The following is an 8,528-nucleotide window of genomic DNA, read 5'->3' on the forward strand; positions in this document are numbered from 1 at the left end:
GCGGAAACGACCATAACGTTCCTTTGAAGACGAGAACGGGATGGGAGAAAGACGTAAGAGGACATTCCCGGTTTTTAATAGGAGAGGGGAATTCTTTCCGATTCTGGCGCGTCGCCAGTTCACAACGCGGGGTACCCACCAAGATACGGAGAGATAACCTTGCGTGTAACGCGCTGCGACAAACTCAAATATACCGATCCGTGCGCCGCACGCATACGTATGTGTGCATGTGCGCGCGCGTCCGCGTGCAGTTAAACCGTTTCTCGAGCTATCTCGTCGGCGATTTTGCAGCCGCTGTAACTGCCGCCGCGATAGCGCCATAGTTTCGGGAGAGCTTAGCTCGATGCCTGCGGGACTATTCGAGATTTAGTAGTTCCGTAGCAAAGTTCCTTAAACCGCGAATAACGTTGACTTCGATGTTAAGTTGGAGACGCGTGGCGTAGCGAACTCGCGAATGCACGCGTTGCGTGCGCGCATTACGCAAGTTCAATCCGGCGCATCGAAAAGAACAAGAGAAAAAATGAAAAAGGGGGAGATAACGGATCATTCATCATTCGAACAAAAGCTTCGCGTGCTCGTTAGCACTCGCAATAACGATCGCTGTCACGTGTGGGCAAACGATACTCACGCCGGCGTGAGAAGTACGAACGCGAAGTACGCCGTTACGACGAATCACTCAGCCTCGGCTTCGTCTCCGGCGTCCGCCACTCCGGCGGATAGTCACTTAACTGCTTTATTAGGTTAACTCTCCCCCACGACATGAGGTACCTCTGCGTAATTACGCCGGCGCTAATCGCCCAAGGCGTCGTACACGTGTAACAGGGATTTATTTTACCTGACGTAATACGTTTAGAATGGACACCGGCCTTATTTTCCGGCCGCTCCAACGATTACCATGCAAATCCGCGGCAAATCGCTCGGGAGATTTCTGTTTCAAGCGTAACGTATTTAATTACCGGTTACACGATCACTCGAGGATCGTACGTTAAACTTCGTTACTTGCGACATCGTACACTCAGCGCTATCATTTACGACATCAGACCCGCGGCTCCTATGACGCGGTATATTTTGTATCGCGCAAAGCAAAGTACATAGATACTCAATTGTATGAGAATTCATAGAGTGTCGGTTATATGATAATTCATAGAGATGTCAGTTATATGAAAATGCACAAATGCTCAATTATATGAGAATATCAATATCATATGAGGATACGCAATAAATATATAAAATGTCATAAAATTATTGCACATTATATATCAATGAGACATTTCGCAACTCAATTGTCAAAAAGCATAATATATGAAAATATATCGCGTTTCCCGTTAATCCTTTGCGGTCCTATATCGATTCTATAATCTTTTATTCATTGATGATGTATTTAGTATAAATATATGAGTGCATTATTGTATCAATTAAATTTTTAAATATTTAAATAAACGTAAAAGACGCGATAATGTCACAAAGTAAATGAATTTTCATGAATTGGTTGAAAAAACAAAAGTTTAAAGCAACTCAGACCGCAAAGGGTTATATCAATGCGATTTAGGCATGCATTATGTAGTATTACTAGTTATGTAATATTATATGACACTCTGTGAGTGTTGAATTTCAACACTCACCATCTCGTAGATGAAACGACCAGCGAGGTCCATTGACGTCCCATCAGGTCCACCCTGGTCCATTGACGGAACATCGCAGCATGCAGCCTCAGTCCGCGTCGTCCCACGTTGATTTATTTCACTCGCGACGCGATTTATATTCACGTTTTAACGACGTTCACCGAGTCGACGACGATATCGACGAGAATTTTTATTTATCTCGCAATCTATTATTTTGATGCAATTCAATGATTTAACGGAATTAACGGACTCTATTACTTTGGTTAACGAAAGATAATATCGAGATCGGTTCAACGAATGTCTGTCTCACAATAATGATAAGTCCCGGTAACGAAAAGTCGCGGCACGAAAAGTCGAAGCGAAATATACCAATATATACGTGAGTGAAATAGTCGAGTCGACACTTTTCTTCTATATTAATTCTGCAAGTTCCGCTGAATTTGGAGTACACGTAGAGAATATGGAGATGTAATATTATACAGATATCTCTTCTTTTGATGCTTCGAAACTATTTAATATTCCATTATCTCAATAGTCTACCTGCATTTAATATTTATTTTGCAATACATAATAATGCATGTATATCAATTGTGTAAGTTCCTTAGCCTTAATTTGGAAAAGTAACATTAAGAAATAAGGAGTTATAAAAACAAAGATAGTATAAGTATATGGAAGCATTAATAAAGATTTAAATTTGGGTTTTGTATAAAAAATAACAACATTATATATACAAGACAATATATGACAACAAGAAGACTAAACACAAGTGAAAGAGCATTGACCAATTTAAAATAAGATTTGCAGAACTTGCGAAATTTAAATAAATTTCAAATTTCGACTCGGATAATCGACTACCGTAAGATTTCTATCTGCTGACAAAAACTATCGCGAAAAACATTTATGTCTTTATTGATAAGAACAGCAGAAACAACAATCGCGGCGCGATCGCGAAATTTACAGCACAAGAAATATTATCGCGATTTTCGCGCATTGTGTGCAATTCTAACGCTTGATTACTTCGCATTTCTATTTTGCGAAGTGCGACAGTCGAATTTTATTCGACGTCATTCGTACAATTGTAATAGAAAATTGATTTGTTGAACAAAGTATAGTGGTATGAACAAATAATAATGAGTCGTATATTTTAAAGATACAAAGCGCTTCACTAATATAGCTTGAAATTCTAAATCTTCATCTGTATAACTGAGTATTTTTTGTATAGAAATAACTTCTACGATAATAAATTCAACTTTAATTCTAAATTTAGATTAAAAATATCTAAAATGTCAAAAAAGAAAGAATAAAATTCAAATCAAACTAATAATGAGTCGAGTATTTTAAAAATACAAGGCTTTATTAATATAACATGAGATTCCAAATCTTCATCTGCATAACAGAATATTTCTTATACGAAAATAGTCTTTATATAATAATAAATTTTAATTTCATTCTAAATTTTTATTAAAAGTATGTAAAATATCAGGAAAGAAAGACTAAATTTCAAATTAAGATGTTAAAGATAAAGTATTAATAGCTGAGTTTTGGAATAAATTAAATCATGATAAAAAATCAGATAAAAAAATTAAAATTTATGTTAAGTAGTTGCTAACAATAGCTTTGGAATAATAATAAATTTGTAGAATATTTGTAATTTTGACTTAATTAACTACATTATAATAAATGACTTAATATCACATGTATCACGAATTCTTTTGTTTCTTTCTCTCAACACGTCATACTACTTTACTTCGCTCAATAGCATTTAAGAATATGCAAAATCTAACATGCAAATCTACAAGCAAAATAAATCGCATTGATTTTGTCGAAATTTCAGAGATAGACTCACCACCACCATAAATATTTTCCCATTTCTCGTACTCACCAAACGCAGAGTCGACCACACTCCGCTCTCAAGGTCTGAAACAAAACAATATAATTTTCTTGATTAGACTTACAGATTCTATTTAACGAACAAATGTAAATAGGAGTGAGATAACTCTTTGCGCGAACGTAATTCAAATTATTTTGACGACTGTATCTCGACTTTTGATCGCGAACGATCAACCGGAGAAGAGTACGAATAATCCATGAACTTACCTTCGAGTCGACTCTGCACTGCCCGAACCGGATCCTCCGGTACGGCATTCGCACCCACATCCACATCCTCCGGAATTACAGCTGCCCTCACGCTCCAGTCGCAAGCTCCGCTAGATCTAGAAAAAATACAATTTTCCTGATTAGACTTACAAATTCTATTTAGCGAACAAGCGTAAATAGGAGCGAGATAACTCATCGCGATCGTAATTCCAATTATTTTGACGACTGTATCTCGACTCTCGATCGTAAAAGATCAAACGGAGGAGTGCAAGTAATCCGTGAACTAACCTTCAAGTCGACTATGCTCTGCTCGAACCGGATTCTCAACGGCATTCACACCCACGTCTCTATACATCCTCCGGAATTGCAGTTTCCTTCACATTCCCGTTGCAAGCTCCACTGAATCTGGAACAAAAGATAGTTTGCCTAATTAGTCACAGGGAGCTTACTTTGCATCGACGAGTCGAAAATACAACGACATTTGGCATGCAGATATTAGGTACGAGAGTATCGGGTTATGTTAGATTAGTGGTTTATAGTTAGGCTCAACTGTTCTATTAAATATCACAATATAATAAGGTGACCAGACGTCCTGATTTTTCACCCTTTGTCCCGAATTTTTTCGAGTGCTATTCGAGACACCGATTTGTCATCATTTTCAATGATTGTCAAATCATTTTCGAATCTTTATAACCTCCTCCCCCCGCTTCACATATTTATGAAGTGTCCCGAATTCAGAGCTGGGAAATCTGATCACTTTACATATACCGCGAGGAGAAACGAGAAGATTACTTATAAATGACGTCTTCACGATACGCCCCGACGATCGAACATCGCTATTCTCGACACTCCTGATACTTATTTCCACGCGAGACTTACTTTCGACGGGTTAAAGACGCGTAAATGCGGAGCGATGTCGATCGATGTGTCTACAGCGGTTGTTCGATACGGAAAGATCGAGAATAGAATCAAGATGGTCGCGCGATTATTGAATCGCGCTGAAAATATACGCCAATATATGAACGGCGCCGCGGCCGAAAAGAACGCGCTTTATGAGATACTTCTCTCTCCATATCTCTTTTCCTAACAAGCTGACGCAGCCGCCCGAATATTCCGCATCTCTCTCTCTTTCTTTCTGATTGTCATCGCATTTCTAATTCCCGTTCAGTAAATCCGACGGTCGCCCGATTCTATTGCTACTTGAGCGAGTCGATGTTTTTAGCAAATGTAAAGGATGTCGGCGCGACACGTCGCGACAAGCACCGGTCGCATGTACCGCGAGGAGGAACGAGAAGATTACTTACAAATGACATCTTCACGATACGCCCCGGTGATCGCACATCGCTATTCTCGACACTCTCGAGACTTATTAACGCGCGAGACGCACTTTCGACAGATAAAAGATGCGAGAAACGCGGAGCGATGTGGATCGATGTGTGCCCATGGCTGCTGCTTGGCGCGAAAAGATCAAGCATTTCGCGCAGTCCATTACCAACGTCTAGATTGAATAACCATGATGACAACCTCATAGTGCGAAACGAACGCGATTGGTTAAGGCGTCCGCCATAGATCGTGTCGTTGTAGACGCGCGACCTCGTTCGCATCACTGGCGTTCACATTCATGCACTTTTGGCACTTTCGGCGCGCTAATGAACTTTTAGTATATGTGATTGACAGCGCGCGCGTTTTGCGATCTTTTCACGCCGAGCAACTCATGGACACAACGCTCCGTATTCCATACGTCTTTCGCTTGTGTCCTGTAAGCCTCCTACGGAAATAAGTATTAGAGCCGAAAACAACGATGTGCGGTCGTCAGAACATATTGTAAGTACATTATTACAGAGTAATCTCCTCCCTTCTCGACACATACAGCTAAGGTGACCAGATGTCCCAATTTTTCACCTTTTGTCCCGAATTTTTTCGAATACTATTCGAGACACCGATTTGTCATCATTTTCAATAATTGTCAAATAATTTTCGGATCTTTTTATCCTCCTCGCCCCGCTTCATACATTTATGAAGTGTCCCGAATTCAGAGCTGGGAAATCTGGTCATCTTAAATATAATGAAAAAAATAATAGTCACCCATGAGTTCTCAACATGCTCCACTGTTAACGATGTTCTCGGCACGATGATCGAGCGACGGGAAGCGTCGCAATTGGTTTCACACGCCTCTTAATTGCGTCGGAAAATAGCGCGCGCCGTCTCCCCGCAGCGTTCCTTATCGCGTCCGCGGCTGTAGTGGCTGCCCTGCCACGTCACTTGCCGCGTACGTGCGTGTATTGTGGCGCCGAAGGTCGCGCAACCTTCAAAACAACAACGGCCGTACATTCGCGACGCGTTGTGTTGGGAGCGTGTCGAAAATATTACACGACATAATATACATATGCTGGAAGCTATTTTGAAGCATAATTACGACCGAAAATTCTAAAACCAGATCTATAATATGTTCTTTGCTTCCTGTTTCTTATTCTCTATCTTCTTCAGGTTTATGGCATAAGAGGTAAGTCAGAAAGAGATGAAGAAAAAGAAACAGGAAACAATGAGCATATTGTAGATCAGATTTAATACGAAAACATTGAGATTGATTCTTGATATTGTAAGGTATATCAGATATAAATAATCTTCATTCTTTTCAAGTGGATATTAGATTCAATAATTGCCCGCAAATATCATAATTGTATGTGATTAATTGTTCAAATGTCCGATAAACTGAAGGTTATTAAATTATTCGCGCGTAAGCCCGAGTTGAAATGGTAATTCTACAATAACAGAGAATTATTTCAGGATTATTTCATATTCGATTTTATCTTAATATTACATATTTATCTGCGTTTAATCTTTGTTCTTCATTTTAACGAGTATATTAATTACGTAACTTCTTTCAATACGAACGAAGTAATAGCGTATGAGAACGATAAATTAAATAATAAAATCATTGGTATTCAATAATTAGTATGGCTAAATAAATGAGTAAATAAATTTAAATATCTACTCATGCGCAGAGTATTATTGGACATACAACTGTTGTATTTATTTTCACAAAATCTTTCTTTTCTTTTCTTTTAACTATTTTAAATCCTATCAAAAATCCTAATGTCAATAAATAAATAATTAATCATTTGTAGCGTCGAACAATAGCCTGTATAGTATTATACCTCAAAATTTTCGAGATTAATATTGCAGATTCAATAAAATTTGCAAAGTTAGTGCAGAGGAGTTCCGATTTGGGACAATTAAAACTTATCGATATTTAATTTATCGATTTGAACTCTCCAATCGTTTAGTGTACACAGCATTGTTTGCAAGTAAGAAAGTTAACGACAAAATCAGCTGGACTGAAGGAATTGATATCGATTAATCCGCGAAAATAAATAACAAACAGCAGATTGATACAATGCTTATTGTAATCCGTAATTATGATTCTCATTACACGATATTATCGGCCAACATTTATTATCATTAACTTGGAAATTATTTTCTCGGTATTTTCGCTCAAGAATTTTCTCTTTGCTGTAATTAAAGCTCGCGGAATGCGAGTTATTGAAAATATCGCGCAATAGTGTTGGGACATCGCGTGTACGCAGCTCGCTTTCAGTTAGTCGTACTGACGTATGTGAAATTCCTGACAAAACACGCGCAGACAAACATATATAATATCCACCTAGCCGCATTTCGACGATCCGTATCCAATATTTGGAACATCGACCGGCCGTCCAAGCAGATATCACATGGTCCGATGGTCCCATCGAACACCCCGCGCTCGCATTCGCACTCACGCACACGCACACACGTCGAGAGTACGGTGGGTATATTTTGGTCCGGCCCAATATCTCCGCCATGCATCATTGCCGTCGTCATGTTTCGTACAAGGCTCGTATAACAAATGGAGGCCAAGGTGCGGCGAGAGAGGAAGGAGTCCCCTTGTCTCGCGGTGTCTTGTTCCATTTTCGCGCGCACCAATCATTTGCATTGACAGGGTCCTGTTCCGGGCAAAAACTCGCTTAAATTCTGCTGCCACCGGCCCCTGTCCGCCTTCTCTAACTCGCTCGGCATCGCGACGGCCGTTGGCCCGGGCGCTCTGGACCGATGGATCGAAGGATGCAAACGACAGGCGACTGATTTACTCGCGCGTGATTTTTACTCGCTCTCGTTACCGGCGCCCGGCGTCTCTCCCTCGACGACGGCGGAGACGGCTGAGTCGAGAGCTCCGGGGATGCAGAAAACTTTTTTGCCACGTGACCGCCACTCCAGTCCTGGAAGGAACGTGCCCGTGAAACGCGCCAGTGCGAGCAATAAGGTGATATGAGCTCGTAATTTATTGCCGGAGATATTTTGACAGCCGGCCAAGGAGAAACAGCGAGCTTCGCGGACGGGCACTTTGGCGAACGCCAGTGTTCGTTGTATTCGCGAACCCCTGATTCGTCGTCGTCGCCACTCGACCATTCGCGATTCCGTTCGCGAATTTCTTCTCACGTTAGTCCCCATACGCTTATCGCGGCTCTTCATCGAATTTCGTTAATCCGTCGCGGAACATGCGTTCTCGCTCGCACCAGGTCATGGAATTCCGCAAACCATGGCCTCGCGCAATTACCCTAAGAAGTAACTTGATCCACGATAACCACGATAGTCAGATCGCACGACGCGCGCACGCACACGGCGGGTAGATATTTCCAAACTAATTGGTGGATGGCGACCTTGACGATATTCTGGATGGCCTCCGGCCTCTCTTTCCTCGCGTCTCTCACGCTCTCGCCACTCGGAGGAGCGAGTTCTCGCGTAAATCCTTAGCCACGTCGAGGCGAGGAA

The 8,528-nt window shown here is 40.9% G+C and overlaps 1 long non-coding RNA gene across 1 annotated transcript; it reads right to left on the reverse strand.

The window, feature by feature from the left end:
• Positions 1 to 3,468: 3,468 nt before the first annotated feature.
• Positions 3,469 to 4,247, reverse strand: LOC116842209. Its single transcript, XR_004377692.1, has 3 exons — positions 4,008 to 4,247; positions 3,720 to 3,835; positions 3,469 to 3,539 (listed from the first exon to the last, which is right to left on the reverse strand). It is a non-coding gene; the product is annotated as an uncharacterized LOC116842209 (long non-coding RNA).
• Positions 4,248 to 8,528: the final 4,281 nt, after the last annotated feature.

Source organism: Odontomachus brunneus, unplaced genomic scaffold (assembly GCF_010583005.1).
Source record: "Odontomachus brunneus isolate Ranch 3 - 2012 unplaced genomic scaffold, Obru_v1 Obru_scaffold_022, whole genome shotgun sequence".
In the NCBI taxonomy this organism is placed as follows: Eukaryota; Metazoa; Arthropoda; class Insecta; order Hymenoptera; family Formicidae; genus Odontomachus; species Odontomachus brunneus.